Source organism: Schistocerca serialis, chromosome 3 (genome assembly GCF_023864345.2).
Source record: "Schistocerca serialis cubense isolate TAMUIC-IGC-003099 chromosome 3, iqSchSeri2.2, whole genome shotgun sequence".
NCBI classification, from domain to species: domain Eukaryota; kingdom Metazoa; phylum Arthropoda; class Insecta; order Orthoptera; family Acrididae; genus Schistocerca; species Schistocerca serialis.
The window spans coordinates 415,114,481-415,130,473 of NC_064640.1; the positions used below are offsets into that span (position 1 = coordinate 415,114,481).

General features: G+C 47.2%; 1 long non-coding RNA gene across 1 annotated transcript in view; it reads left to right on the top strand.

Annotated features, from left to right (window-relative positions):
- LOC126470289 (uncharacterized) overlaps positions 1-15,993 on the top strand; it is a 76,325-nt gene that overhangs the window by 52,081 nt on the left and 8,251 nt on the right. The window lies entirely within an intron of this gene.

Consider the following 15,993-nt stretch of genomic DNA (forward strand, 5'->3'; position numbering starts at 1 on the left):
TGCCTTGTTTCTAGTACTGAGGGCAGTTCAGTATTGATGAACAGTCACAAAATACGCGGAGTTGGCCTCATCACATCACCAAAAAAGCATACATCTTTCTTCCCTTAATTCTGCTCGCAAGTATGTTATAGACCAAATTGTCTGAAGTTGAACAAGTAAATTCATTTCATTTCTTGTGGAGGCCCAAAATACCTACATTGTGTCATAGGTCCGATAGCTCTGGAGCCCACCTCTCCGATGCCACAAGCGGTCCCTAGAGGGCCAATTTTCTTGCGCAATATTTCTGGATGGGCAATAATATTGAATGTGTAAGGGTGAGAGTGAGAGCGTGCGCAGTACTACTGAGCAGATCAAAAATTTTTGAAGTACACTATACTGCGCTGCCTGGAGTATTGTGCCCTCTGCGGACAGTATTGACAATATCCTTGCCACTCCTTCGCGTGCTGCAGACTCTGGATGTCTTTCTGTGCGCTGTTCGTTGTTGTTCTGTTGGAAGTGAGTCCAAACCAGGACGATAGGGCGTTATTATTGGAGTGCATCGAAATGTATAAATCATTGCCGGCATTGTGCGATGTTAGATCAGATAAGTACAAAACAGACATGTTAGGAATGAATCATAGAACTTATTGCTTAGAAAATGAAAAAAATGGCTCTGAGCACTATGGGACTTAACATCTGAGGTCATCAGTCCCCTAGAAGTTAGAACTACTTAAACCTAACTAACCTAAAGACATCACACACATCCATTCCCGAGGCAGGATTCTAACCTGCGACCGTAGCGGTCGCGCGGTTCCAGACTGAAACGCCTAAAACCGCTAGGCCTCACCGGCCGGCTAGAAAATACAGGGAACGGCCAAGAAGAACGATGTTTTAAAAAATGTAATTACCGAAATTTTTTTAATAAAAGTGTATATAGATTTTTTTGTGTGTATGTACATTACTTACCCTTATTTAATTCTTTCAAATGGTTCAAATGGCTCTGAGCACAACGAGACTTAACATCTGAGGTCATCAGTCCCCTAGAACTTAGAACTACTTAAACCTAACTAACCTATGGACATCACACACATCTATGCCCGAGGCAGGATTCGAACCTGCGACCGTAGCAGTCGCGCGGTTCCGGACTGAAGCACCTAGAACCGCTCGGCCACCACGCCCGGCTATAATTCTATGCACATATTATTGCATGACATGTTTCATAACTATGTCCCAAATACTTTAAGGTGAAACTAGTCTTGCAAATTGCAAGCCATCGAAATAATTGCCGGTGGCAAAGTATTGTAGTGTGATGGATAAACGCTGACTTTGTGGAATTATAATAATGTCTTTTGTCATGGAGATATGGGGTCCGTTGAAATTTATTCAGGCGGGGCAAGAGTCTAAAATTGCCATGTTTGACATATACGAGCTGGTCCGTTTTGAGACGTGTCATGCCGCAAGAACTACATTTATAGGTGACATGAAAAATTTATTATATCACAGAGAATTGATGGTTATCCATTCGATATTTCTTAAAATACGGTACTTTGATACTTAAAAAGAACAAATAAGCGATTACACAACAATTGCTAAAGCCATAATAGCATTGTCTCACTGTGATTAGCCACTTAGCTCTACGTTTGGCTAAACGAGAGATTTATCGGAATCATGGGAAATTAGTTCTGGAAGTTTACAAGAATTTTCTAACGAATTAAAAACTCCGTACTCCAGATTCCAACGAGGATGGGACAATTGCGATTGTATGGTGCCACTTATGTATGGGAACAAACATTTCTAGTAATTTATCGCCGCGCGCGATTAGCCGAGCGGTCTAGGGCGCTGCAGTCATGGACTGTGAAGCTGGTCCCGGCGGAGGTTCGAGACCTCCCTCGGACATGGGTGTGTATGTTTGCCCTTAGGATAATTTAGGTTAAGTAGCGTGTAAGATTAGGGACTGATGACCGTAGCAGTTAAGTCCCATAAGATTTCACACACATTTGAACATTTTTAGTAATTTATCAAATGTTGAACCATCAACACATAAAAAGTTACGATAATATTTTTTTGTTCAACCTCAATTTTCTCAACAAGTTTTCGTGAGTGACGTTTGACGCATCTAGAACCGGTTTTCCATCCACCTTTTTTTTGCTTGCGACAAAGTACAGTAATTATCCCAGCAACAGCGTCTTTATCGTCCAACATACCGAAGCACACTATTACTGCATAATATTACTTACAATATTATTCAGCAGTCTAGGGACAACTTCAGCTATATTCAAAAAATATTATTGTGCAGTATCATTCACCGTCTAGGCTGTGTTTAAGACTGATATCGTTATAACTCTGAGCTGAACTTCGTACATCTTCGTAAACTATCGTGTGTGATCGGATTCACAACACGATTACCACTTATTACTACTAAATTGTATTTATTATGGATTTGTAAATCACTGCAGCGTCTTTGTATGAATACTGAGACTTTTCCTGAGTTTTGTGTTTCAAAATTGTTAACGTTTTTAACCCTTTAAGACCTGAATTTTTTTGTGTACGAAAGAAATTTTTTGTTTTTTCTGTAATGCTCTCAGGAGATTTTTTAATGATTTTAGACGCAATATTTGTAAACAAATATGAAACCATTTAAAAATTATACCTTTTACATTTGGTTTCCTTTTATGGACCAAAATAACTAATTTTGAAATATTCACTTTGTAATAAATAAAACGATAAAAATAAATGTTGTGTGACTAGGGCCTGCCGCGTGGGATTAGCCGAGCGGTCTCAGGCGCTGCAGTTATGGACTGTGCGGCTGTTCCCGGCGGAGGTTCGAGTCCTCTCTCGGGCATGGGTGTGTGTGTGTTTGTCCTTAGGATAATTTAGGTTAAGTAGTGTGTAAGCTTAGGGACTGATGACCTTAGCAGTTAAGTCCCATAAGATTTCACACACATTTGAACATTTTTTTTGACTAGGGCCTCCCGTCGGGTAGACAGTTCGCCAGGTGCAAGTCTTTCGATTTGACGCCACTTCGGTGACTTGCGCGTCGATGGGGATGAAATGATGATGATTAGGACAACACAACACCCAGTCCTTGAGCGGAGAAAAATCCCCGACCTAGCCAGGAATCGAACCCGGGCCCTTAGGATTAACATTCTGTCGTGCTGACCACTTTTTTTCTTTTTTTTTTCCTCTCTCCCTTTTACTCGTTGTTGATCGTTGTGTTTGTTCGTTGCGGACGTCACACAACATCCGGTCAAGTTCGTTTGTTGATCGTTTCACTCAGTTTTGTTATTACAGAGGCCAACCAGCTCTCTGACCGAACACGCTGAGCTACCGTGCCGGCTAACCACTCAGCTACCGGGGGCGGACAAAAAAAACCATCATTTATGTTCATGCAAAAAACAACAATAATATTCAGTTGCACAATGGACTATAACTAAGCAACCACTTACGCGTATTCTGGCGGTCACAAGCTGCTGGGCGCTGTTACATTTACTTGTTGATAGTTTCATGGTGATACCCAAAAGCTGGCAGCTCTTGTGCATGATGAAAAAGATTGAACATTCACAAACGTGCACATGAGGTTTCCATTGCGGAGAAATATTTCTGTTGCGGGTAAGACACATTAAAGGATATCGTACGAAATTGTAGCCAGTGAGTCTGAAAGTGCTAAATATGATAATATTTATGCATGTCGTTAACTGTTCGGAGGCTGAGGCGACTCCACACGTTACGACCATTGCTTACTTCTCTCAACGTTCGTTCCCAAGTGTGCCGTCTGTTACCTAACTCCTACTGCGCGCGACTGTTAAGTGGCTCACTCATTTGCGCTGAAGGCGACTTGATTCCGTGCAATAACGTCTACTAAAAGTGTTCAGAAAGTAACGTATCGTTTATCATGGAAACGTCACAACACATCGTCATAACAAACAGCCACCGGACCAGAAATTCTGCAAAAAAACCGGAGCCAACTGCTAGTCTAAAGGATAACCGCCGGTCGTTGTTGGCGTTACAGTTAGTCTTTTTCGCGGCCCTGGCATTTGAGGATCGCTGTCCTTGCCTCGGCTGCTTCTCCGTACGGCCCTTCTCCCTGTCGCCGCGCCAGGCGCCAGCTCGCTGAAGCTCGCCGAGAGATGCTATCTCACTAGCGCCCTTTCCAATCTCCGGCGTCTGTGCTATCGGCATAGTGATGCGGTTTCTACATATTCGTGCCTGCCCTGGAAACCATTGTGCTGTGCATGGTGGAGAGTACTTTGAATTTTCGTTACTTCCTGTTCCACTCGCAAATAGAGCGAGGGAGAAAAAATTGCCTGTTGTAGTATATAAGGGGCGATCAAAAAGTTTCCGCTCGAAGGCAGTACACTCCAGAATCGGTGTGCCACTCAGCCAAAATGGCCGAGAGCATCGAGGCAATCATTGCTCGGACGCACCAAGTTGAAGATACCCGGTTGATAAAGCACCGTGCCCTGCTGTCTGAAGAAGTCCGAAAGTCCTGCTGCACGATCCTGTCCGACAGGAATCTTCTACAAATCTATGTGTTTTTTAAGGGACCAAAGGTGTGATAATCGCGCTATTCGTCCACGAGACTCAGCGGGCCATAGACACGGGTTCACAGGTAGATGCCGTGTTTCTTGACTTCCGCAAGGCGTTCGATACAGGTCCCCACAGTCGTTTAATGAACAAAGTAAGAGCATATGGACTATCAGACCAATTGTGTGATTGAATTGAAGAGTTCCTAGATAGCAGAACGCAGCATGTCATTCTCACTGGAGAGAAGTCTTCCGAAGTAAGAGTGATTTCAGGTGTGCCGCAGGGGAGTGTCGTAGGACCGTTGCTATTCAAAATATACATAAATGACCTTGTGGATGACATCGGAATTTCACTGAGGCTTTTTGCGGATGATGCTGTGGTACATCGAGAGGTTGTAACAATGGAAAATTGTACTGAATTGCAGGAGGATCTGCAGCGAATTGATGCATGGTGCCGGGAATGGCAGTTGAATCTCAATGTAGACAAGTGTAATGTGATGCTAATACATAGAAAGAAAGATCCCTTATCATTTAGCTACAATATAGCAGGTCAGCAACTGGAAGCAGTTAATTCCATAAATTATCTGGGAGTAGGCATTAGGAGTGATTTAAAATGTAATGATCGTATAAAGTTGATCGTCGGTAAATCAGATGCCAGACTGAGATTCACTGCAAGAATTCTAAGGAAATGCATTCCGAAAACTAATGAAGCAGATTACAGTACGCTTGTTCGTCCACTGCTTGAATATTGCTCACCAGTGTGGGATCCGTACCAGATAGAGTTGATGGAAGAGATAGAGAAGATCCGACGGAGAGCAGCGCGCTTCGTTACGGGATCTAGTAAGCGTTGCGAAGATGACAGATAAACTCCAGTGGAAGACTCTGCAGGAGAGACGCTCAGTAGATCGGCACGGGCTTTTGTTGAAGTTTCGAGAACATACCTTCACCGAGGAGTCAAGCAGTATATTGCTCCCTCCTACGTATACCGTATCTCGCGAAGAGACCATGAGGATAAAATCAGAGAGATTAGAGCCCACACAGAGGCATACCGACAATCTTTTCCACGAAGAATACGAGACTGGAACAGAAGGGAGAACCGATAGAGGTACTCAAAGAACCCTCCGCCACACACCGTCAGGTGCCTTGCGGAGTATGGATGTAGATGTAGGTCGCAAATGGAAAGAGGAGGTCTATAGGGCAGGTGCTCGAATGGCTCCCACTTGAGTTGGCGTAGCTTCTTCGTCACGACATTTGCGATATGGGGACGTGCGTTATGAAGCAGCAGCATCCTTTTCGCGCACCTTTCCACAACGATGGTTTCCGACGGACATACTGCCTCAAATACATTCTTCATACTCCGATGGATGTCAAACACCGGTAGACATCCATCGGAGTATGAAGAATGTATATGGCAGCCTAGAAAAGAGTAAGAGCACGTTAGTCCTGTTTGGACGCATTTGGTCATAACTTCACCATAATTCACGTCTCCGCATTTACCGCCCTCAAGGCGGAAGGCACGAATTCCACACCCATCCCTTTCCCACATATTGGTTCTTATATAGGGTGTTCAGAAATTCCTATTACAAACTTCTAGGACTTGTAGAGGGTTGCGAGTACATAGTATTTTGAATAGGGACTCCTGTCCGGGAATGTACAATTTCCGTTCTACGATGGTTTCAATTAAGATATTTCACTCATTCACTTCTGCTTGAGGAATTGAATTCGGCGTGACGCAATAGAATTGTTAGGTAACATTTGGAAAGTAAACATAACGAACATCCATTAATCACTTAAGCACATTTGTTTGTATTAATCCTTAAATACAAGGGCTATTCGGAAAGTAAGGAACGATAGGTCGCGAAATGGAAACCACAGTGAAAATCAAAACTGTTTAATTTGCAACAGTTAGCTACAACTTCCAGCTACTTATCTCCATAGTCGCCGATATGACTTGGACGTTTGTCGTAGCGTTGTACCAACTTTCCAATACCCTCGTTTTAGAAGGCAGCCTCCAGTGCTTTCCGCCAATTCTCTACGCTGGACTACAGCCCGTTGTCTGTGCCAAAATGTTGTCTTCATAGCCAGAAGGTCATGTGAGCAGAGATGAAACTCAGAGGGAGACAATGACGGGCTAAATTGTGCAGAATATGCCTGAGAATTGTCTTGAAGAAGAAAGCGCACGACAGTTATGTAATGTTGTCTGCATAGCTTCAGGCGAAATTTCTCACCAGGATCTCGTACTTGGCGGGAGACACTATTGTTCTAGGTATTTTTATGTGCTCCCTGTGAGCTCAGAACTAAAAAGAACGACGTAACGCGATCGACAGGCATACCAGAGACACTGCCCAACACACCTGTGTGAAACTTCATCGAACTACCACTGTGATTTCGAGTTCGCGACTGATCGTTCCTTACATTCCGAATAACCCTCGTATTACGTGTTTACGTTATTCCAAAAACAAAAAAGAGCCCATCATATTGTACATACAAGACAGCACTGATGCATTACAGCAGCAGATCGATGTGGCGACCACGAACGTTGTTACAGAGATTGTACCTACGAAGCATCTGCTGTACCCACTATCTGTTCCACCTGATGTCTCTTCAGTTTCTCGTGCAGCGGCCAGAACACGTGTCAGCAGATCTTCCAAGGTCTCTACAGGAGTCTCCTAAATTGAACTTCGCATACGACCCAACAAGGAGCAGTCCATAGGAGCTAAATCCGGCGATCGTGGGAGCCACAGAGTTGAACCATCTCGGCCTATCCGTCTTTCATCATATCGTCGGTCGAGATGTCTCCGAAGAGCACGTGGGTAGTGAGGAGGTGCACCATCAGGCTGAAACCACATTCCCTGAGGGACATTCACTGGAACAGTTTCCAGACACGGGTCTAATACGTTTTCTAGAGAGATCAAATTTGCAGGACCAGTTAGCTTGAGTGGAAGCAGACGTGGATGTAAGAGGGGCGTTTGAAAAGTCCGTGCAAAAATAAAAACTACTTACATGTTTGGGGTAAACCTTTTTTATTTTTCAACATAGTCTCCTCTTAGACTTATACGCTTCATCCAACGCTGTTCTAATTTGTTGATCCCTTCCGAATAATAGGAATTGTCCAAGTCTGCAAAATAACTATTAGTTGCTGCAATCACCTTCTCGTTAGAATAAAATCTTTGTCCCGCCAGCCATTTCTGCAAATTAGGGAACAAATAGTAGTCCAAGGGAGTGGTTTAAAGATTAAAGGGACCAAACTACTAAGGTCATCGGTTCCTTGTTGCATAAGCACACAGAGCATGTTTAAACCATCCACCAGACAGGGTGAGTACTAAAAAAAATTCCGGGGGGAATAAAAGCCCCAAGGTCAACGGTAAGGCAACATGGAAAATGGAACACAGCGACAAAAACAACATATAGAAGAGAGGCAAAAAGAATTAAAACTGTACAGCAGAGAACCGTGGCTGGCTGATTACGAAAATAAAAGGATGAGCCAGCCACTCTGCAACACGTTAAAACCTCCAGCCTAAAAGATTAGGGTGGAGTCGAATTACAACACAAAACTAAGTAAAATACACACCACAAAAGAGGGCGACGCAATAAAATTAGATGGATCTATAAAAGCCGCTTGCGCGAATAAAACTTAAAACCCGATCTGCCATAGAGACATTGTCACCTAAAAGAGATGATAGATCACCTAGGAGATTAAAAGTTCACCTGAGGGCGGTTAAAAGAGGACATTCCAACAACATATGGGCTACCGTCATGTTTGCACCACAGCGACAATTAGGGGGGTCCTCTCGACGCAGCAGATGACCAAGCGTCAGCCAAGAGTGACCAATGCAGAGCCTACAGAGAACAACAGAATCCCTGCGAGAGGCCCGCATGAAGGAACCCCACACAGTCATGGTCTCCTTTACTTACCGCAGCTTGATGGGTGCAAACAGAGTGCGCCATTCATCTCCCCACATCCCAAAGACCCGACGGTGCAACACCGATCGGAGATCAGTTGCCGGGAGGCCGATCTTCAGCGTCAGTTTGCGGGTAGCCTCTTTGGCTAACTTGTCGGCGAGTTCGTTTCCCGCTATCCCAACGTGTCCTGGGGTCCATATGAACACCACCGAACGTCCACGCTGTTCAAGACCGTGAACGGACTCCTGGATGGCAACAACAATGGGATGGCGTGGGTAGCACTGGTTAAGAGCCTGCAGACTACTGAAAGAGTCACTGCAAATGACGAAGGACTCTCCAGTGCTGGTACGAATACGCTAAAGGGCACGAAAATGGCTGTTAGCTCTGCGGTGTAAACACTGCAGCCTTCCGGCAAGGAGCGCTGGTCTACATAGTCCGCATGAGCATAAGCGTACCCCACATGGCCATCAACCATTGACCCATCGGTATAGATAACCTCCGAGTCACGGTATGCGCCTAGGAGAGCAAGAAATTGGCGGTGCAAGACTGCAGGAGGAACTGAATCTTTTTACCATCTTGAAAGTTCCAGCCGAAGCTGCGGCCGACGAATACACCAAAGTGGTGTATGTGGGTGGACCTGGAAAGCAGATGGAAGAGGCAAAGACTCGAGTTCACTAAGGAGTGGCCAAACACGGATCCCAATTGTATGGCCCGATTGCGGTCGCCGGTGTGAGATACGGACTGCCGCATTAGCGAAAAGGAGACGGTAGTTAGAGTGACGGGGCCGGCCGGTGTGGCCGTGCGGTTCTAAGCGCTTCAGTTTGGAACCGCGTGTCCGCTACGGTCGCAGGTTCGAATCCTGCCTCGGGCATGGATGTGTGTGATGTCCTTAGGTTAGTTAGGTTTAAGTAGTTCTAAGTTCTAGGGGACTGATGACCACAGCAGTTAAGTCCCATAGTGCTCAGAGCCATTTGAACCATTTTTTAGGGTGACGGGGCGAACAACGGACGTTTGCAGCATAGTTAGCTGAGTTGTTGACGCAGACACGAAGTGGAGGAACCCCAGCCTCAGCAAGTAGGCTATTAACAGGGCTGGTGCGGAATGCTCCTGTCGCCTATCGAACCCCACAGTGGTGAACGGAGTCCAGCAATTGTAACGCTGAGGGCGACGCTGAGCCATACGCCACACCCCCATAATCGAGTCGTGACAGCACGAGGGCTTTGTAGAGCCGCAGCAGCGTATTACGATCTGCACCCCAAGTTGTGTTGCTGAGGCAGCGGAGGGCATTCAGATGCTGCCAGCACTGACGCTTGAGCTGAAGAATATGTGGAAGCCATGTAAGCCGGGCATCGAAGAGCAATCCCAGAAAACGGTAAGTGTCAACAACCCTGAGCATGGCATCCTGAAGATAGAGCTCAGGGTGGGGATGGACAGTTCGACGCCGACGAAAGTGCAGAACACAAGTCTTCGCAAGAGAAAAGTGAAACACATGGGCGAGGGCCCACGCCTGCGCCTTGCAACCTACGTTCTGCAACACTAATGGTGGAGGAGCTGAAAGAGATGCAGAAATCGTCAGCATATAACGTGGGTGAGACAGACGACCCTACTGCTGCTGCAAGGCCATTAATGGCCACAAGGAAAAGTGGCACGCTCAATACAGAGCCCTGTGGTACGCCGTTTTCCTGGACATGAAGTGAACTATGGGATGTGCCAAGTAAAACGCGGAATGTCCGAACAGATAAAAAATTCTGTATAAAAATGGGGAGAGAGCCCCGGAGATCCCACCCGTGCAACGTGGCGAGAATATGGTGCCGCCAAGTCGTGTCATATGCTCTGGAGAGGTCGAAAAAGATGGAGACTAGGTGTTGGCACCTGGAAGAAGCAGTGCGGATTGCAGACTCAAGGAAGACCAAAGTATAGGTGGTGGAACGCCCCTGGCGCAAGCCGCTATGGTATGAAGCCAGGAGACCCCGAGACTCGAGCAGCCAACACAGCCGTCGACTCACCAAACTTTCCAGCAGCTTGCACAGAGCGTTGGTTAAGCTGATGGGCCGATAGCTATCCACATTAAGTGGGTCCTTACCAGGCTTCAGCACCGGAACGATGGTACTTTCTCGCCACTGCGACGGGAAGACACCATCTCCCCATATGCAGTTGAAGATGGCAAGAACACATCGCAGACAGTACGGGGACAGGTGTTTGAGCATCTGATTGTGGATGCCATCTGGCCCAGAGGCTGTATCGGGGCACCGTGCCAGGGCGCTTTGGAGTTCCCACGAACTAAACGGGGCGTTATACGCCTCAGGGTGGCGAGAAGCGAAAGAAAGTCGTTTGCCTTCCTCCTGGCGTTTTAAGGCCCGAAACGCGGGTGGGTAATTCCCCGACGCAGAGGCCTGAACATAGTGCTGAGCGAAATGCTCGGCAATTGCATCGGCATCGGTGCATAGCGCCCCGTTGATGGAAAGCCCTGGGACGCCTGTAGAGTGCTGCAATCCAAAGATGCGCCGAATCTTCATCCACACCTGGGAGGGTGAAGTACGGGAACCAATGGTAGAAACGTACCTCTCCCAGCACTCCTGTTTCCGCCGTTTGATGAGCCTCCGGACCTGAGCACGGAGACGTTTGAATAAAATTAGGTTCTCCAAAGACGGGTGCCGCTTATGTCGCTGAAGAGCCCGCCGACGTTCTTTAATGGCTTCAGCGACCTCCGGCGACCACCAGGGCACTGACTTTCGCCGGGGGCACCCTAACGATCGAGAAATGGTACGTTCCGCAGCGGAAACAATCGCTGCAGTCAGTGTCTCAACCGCCACATCGATGGTACCGTGGGGGAGAGATTCAACAGTGGCAGCAGAGGAGATCACTCCCAGTTTGCCTTGCTAAATACCCATCTGGGCAAGCGTTCGGGGGAGCGACACTGGGGTAGTGAAAGGAAGATGGGAAAATGGTCACTACCACAAAAGTCGTCATGGACTCTTCAGTGGACCGATGGTACAAGCTCTGGGCTGCACAGCGACAGATCTATAGCCGGGAACGTGCCATGCGCCACACTGAAATGTGTGGCGGCGCCAGTGTTTTAGAGGCAGAGGTCGAGTTGGGAGATGAGATTCTCGACATCTCTGCCTCGGCCAGTAATCTTCGTTCCACCCCACAGGGGATTGTGGGCATTAAAATCTCCCAGGAGAAGAAAAGGCGTGGGGAGTTGTGTGACAAGTGCAGCCAATTCGGTCAGGGGGACTGTACCACCTGGAGGGAAATAGACACTGCAGATGGTTATGTCCTGGGTAGTCCTTACGCGGACAGCCACAGCTTCCAATGATGTTTGAAGGGGCACAGGAGCACTATATACAGAGGGGAGGACATACACACAGGCTCCACCTGACACACTATTGTAAGTGCTACGGTTACAGTAATAACCCCTGTATCCACGAAGGGGAACCAGGCTTCTTGGAGGGCAATTCATAAAGCAGGTGTCATGCTTAGAAGCTGACGTAGCTCAGGTATATGGCTAAAATAACCGCCACAATTCCACTGGAGGATTGTACAAAGCGTGTCCTGTAGGGGCATGAAGGCACTGGAAAGGCAAATTACTCCGCAGAGTCACATGCTGTCACCGACTGAGTGACTGACGTCGCAGCTTCCATCGTTTCTGAGGAGATGGCTAGATCCAGGTCATCAGGGGACGCAAAGATCTCGACCTCATCCTCAGAGGCTGAGATGACAGGAAGCGGTGGCACGGGAACCACTGGGTCCTTATTCTTCTTAGAGAGCTTCCTCTTGTCTTTGGGAGGACGGCTCGCAAGCTGGGAAGGCTTTCCGGACGTATTGTCAGGAAGAGCGTGAAGCCCTTCGACCAGCAGCTGGTGGCTTCTTCGGCCACTGGCTAGTGTCTTGTGAGACACTGGGGAAGTCCTTGGAAGGGACTCCACCAAGGGACCCCTTTCGAACGAGTGAGGCCGGAGGAGGCTGTTGCTTCTCCAGCTGAGTAGCCGGAGAGGGCTTTCGCTTCACCAGCTGAGTAGCTGGAGAAGGCTGTCGCTTCTCCGGCTGAGAGGTGGGGACTGACATCCCCGGTTGTTCATGGCGCACTGCTCCCAAACTGGGTGTTTGGGGAGTAGTGGAAGAGAGAGTGGCCCTTACCAGCGGTGGGGCAGGCGTAACTTGATTGCTCTGTGGGCCAACTGAGAAGGGAGTCTTTGCAGGAACTGGTGGCGGCAGTGTTACAGTAGCATAACTCCTCAACATAGGTGTGGGGTTGAGTCGTTCTAGCTTCTTCTTTTCCTCTTGGTAAGTTAAACGGTCCAGGGTCTTAATTTCTTGTATATTCCGCTCTCGTTGGTAGACTGCACAGTCTGGCGAGCAGGGAGAATGATGCTCCCCACAGTTAATGCAGGTGGGAGGCGGAGCACATGGAGCATTGCGATGCGAAGGTCGTCCACATTCTCGACACGTGGGGCTGGCAGTGCATCTGGAGGACATGTGTCCGAATTTCCAGCACTGGAAGCATCGCATAGGGGGCGGGACATAGGGCTTGACATTGCGCCGGTAGATCATGACCTTGTCCTTCTCAGGCAAGCAGTCGCCCTCAAAGGCCAGGATGAAGGCACCGGTAGCGATCCTATTATCTTTGAGCCCCCTAAAGACACGACGGACAAAGTGTACACCTCGTCGTGCCAGGTTCTTCCGTAGCTCGTCATCAGACTGTTGCAGAAGATCTTTATGAAAGATAATCCCCTGGACCAAATTTAAGGACTTATGGGGAGTGACGTTAGCGGGGATGTCACCGAGCTTCTCACAGGCGAGTAATGCCCGTAACTGTGCAGACGAAGCCGCTTGTATCAGGATGGCCCCGCTCCTCATTTTGGAAAGAGACGCCACTTCCCCAAACTTATCTTCAAGATTGTTCACAAAGAAGAGAGGCTTAGTCCCCAAAAACGACAAAAACGGTTCCCCATCGGTTCTGCTGCACACAAGGTATTGCGGTGAATATGGTTCCTGTCTGTCCGCTGCCCTACGTCTCTCCCAAGGCGTGGCTAGGTAAGGGAACGATTTGGGGCGATATGTCTCAGCGTTAAATTCTACCTTACCGCGCTTAGAGACGTTGGCGGTCGTGCGACCACCGCACTGACACTTCACCCGATTTATTGGGGGGCATCCGCCGCGATGCCACCCACTCCGACCAGGGGCTCTCCCCACGGGCGCCACCCAGCCGCAGCAAAGGCCACCTGGCAGGATGGCCGTTTCCGGGAGTCCCGATGCCCCAGAGAGACGGGCATTTACTCCTTGGCTTACGTGGGGAGGTGTCAGCTCAGGCATCGGTAGTACGATCCCTGTGTTGTCAGGGGGCTACAACCTAGAGGGTTCATGACGATCCCACCACAACGGGCTGGCTACCGTGCTGGAGTTTGGGTGCTATTGGAAGTCCATAGTTATCGTGGGTGCAGATGGTGATGCACTAAGGGTGTAACTTACGCAACCTATCAGATGTGTATGCCCAAAATGAGGGATGGAGGGTGCAGTTACGACGCCAAGACGATGAAGAGTGCCAAGGTCTTAGGGCACAGAGGAGTGATGATGCACCACGTAAGGTGCCCTTCCCCAAAAGGCTTGTACTTCTGTTGAATTTCGAAGAATAGAGGTCAAACCCTAATGGGGACCATCACATAAAAGGCCGAAACAGTTGAGACTCCTTTAGTCGCCTCTTACGACAGGCGGGAATACCGTGGGCCTATTCTTACCCCCGAACTCACAGGGGAACCAAGGGAGCCAAGTCTGGAGAATAGGGGGGATGTGAAACGAGTTGTAGTCCTATTTCTATTAATTTTGCAACCATAACTGCTGAGGTGTGTGATGGTGCATTGTCGTCATGGAAAAGAACTTTTTTGCGGTCGAATCGCCGCCGGTTTTCTTGCAGCTCGACTTTCAAACGGTCCAGTAACGATGAATAATATGCACCTGTAATAGTTCTATCCTTTTCCATATACTCGATGAGGATTATCCCTTGCGAATCCCAAAAGACAGTCACCATAACATTTCCGGCCGAAGGAATGGTCTTCGCCTTTTTTGGTGCAGATTCTCCCTTGGTAATCCATTGTTGTTTGGTCTCAGGAGTGTAGTAATGTATTCATGTTTCATCCATAGTGACGAAACGACGCTTAAAGTCCTGCAGGTTCTTCCTGAACAGCTGCAAACAATCCTTGCAACATTTCATACGATTCCGTTTTTGGTCAAGCGTGAGCAATCGCGGAACCCGTCTTGCGGATCGCTTTCTCATATCCAACTTTTTATGTAAAATATTATGTACCCGTTCATTCGAGATGCCCACAGCACTAGCAATCTCACACACCTTAACTCTTCTGTCATCCATCGCCATGTCATGGATTTTATCAATGATTTCTGGAGTCGTAACCTCCATAAGGCGTCCAGAACGTTCAGCATCACTTGTGCCCATATAGCCACTCCGAAAATTTTGAAACCACTTATAAACTGTTTTAATCGAAGGTGCAGAGTCACCGTGATGTTTATCAAGCTTCTCTTTAGTCTCCTGAGGCGTTTTGCCTTTCATAACGTAATGTTTAATCACCACACGAAATTCTTTTTCGTCCATTTTTTGACAATCACTCGTCTTCCTTGATTCACACGAATGTCAAACACAAAGAAATTGACCAATATGGTTGGAACTTGGTGTGCGTTCTTTAAAAAGATGCTACTAACTAAATATGACCTCGATACGTGCCGGTCGTGCCATCTCTCGGACTTTGCAAGGACTTTTCAAATGCCCCTCGCATTATATATTTGAACTGAAACTGTCGTAGAACATAAACGATACGTTTCTGGACGTAGGTTCCCATTCAGAATGTTATCCACTTACTCCCCTCTACAAGACCTAGAAGTTTGTAAGGGGAGTTTCCAAACACCCTGTGAACCAGCATAGAAGTGGAGCTACTTTGCATATACGCTGCAGCAAAGCGCTCAAATGGAAACTTTCTGATCGCCTCTTATATTTTCTGTTAACACGTTATTTGTCGCGGGGACATTGGCAAGTCTGCAAGTGATGATCGAAGGGACCGCTGTGTTGTGAAGAAGTCTACGGATACCAACGACTGTATGCTGGCCCCTACCTCAGTTGTACAAGAGTTTGGATTCTTCCTAGACGTCGGCGAAGGGTGCCCGAAGATGGCCTAATGCAACGGTGAAACTGGTAGCACACATAAAAAACTGCAAATTTAGGCGGCTGAAGGTGTTTTGATTTGAAATTTCATATATATATGTATTTTCTGTTTGATCTAAGCTATTGAAGTATTAATAAACGTAAAAAATGTTAGCTATTTCACTGTGTACAGCACATGATACATATGAAATATTTGCAATGTTTCTTTCAAATTGTTATTTAAAGTTGACTTTTTAATTAGTTACAAAATTATTATTGTTTTATTCCAAAATTTGGTGAAGAACTGTTCCTTTACATAAATACAAATACTTTGTTGTGTTGTTTGTTGTTGTGGTCTTCAGCCCAGAGACTGGTTTGATGCAGCTCTCCATGCTACTCTATCCTGTGCAAGCTTCTTCATCTCCCAGTACCCACTGC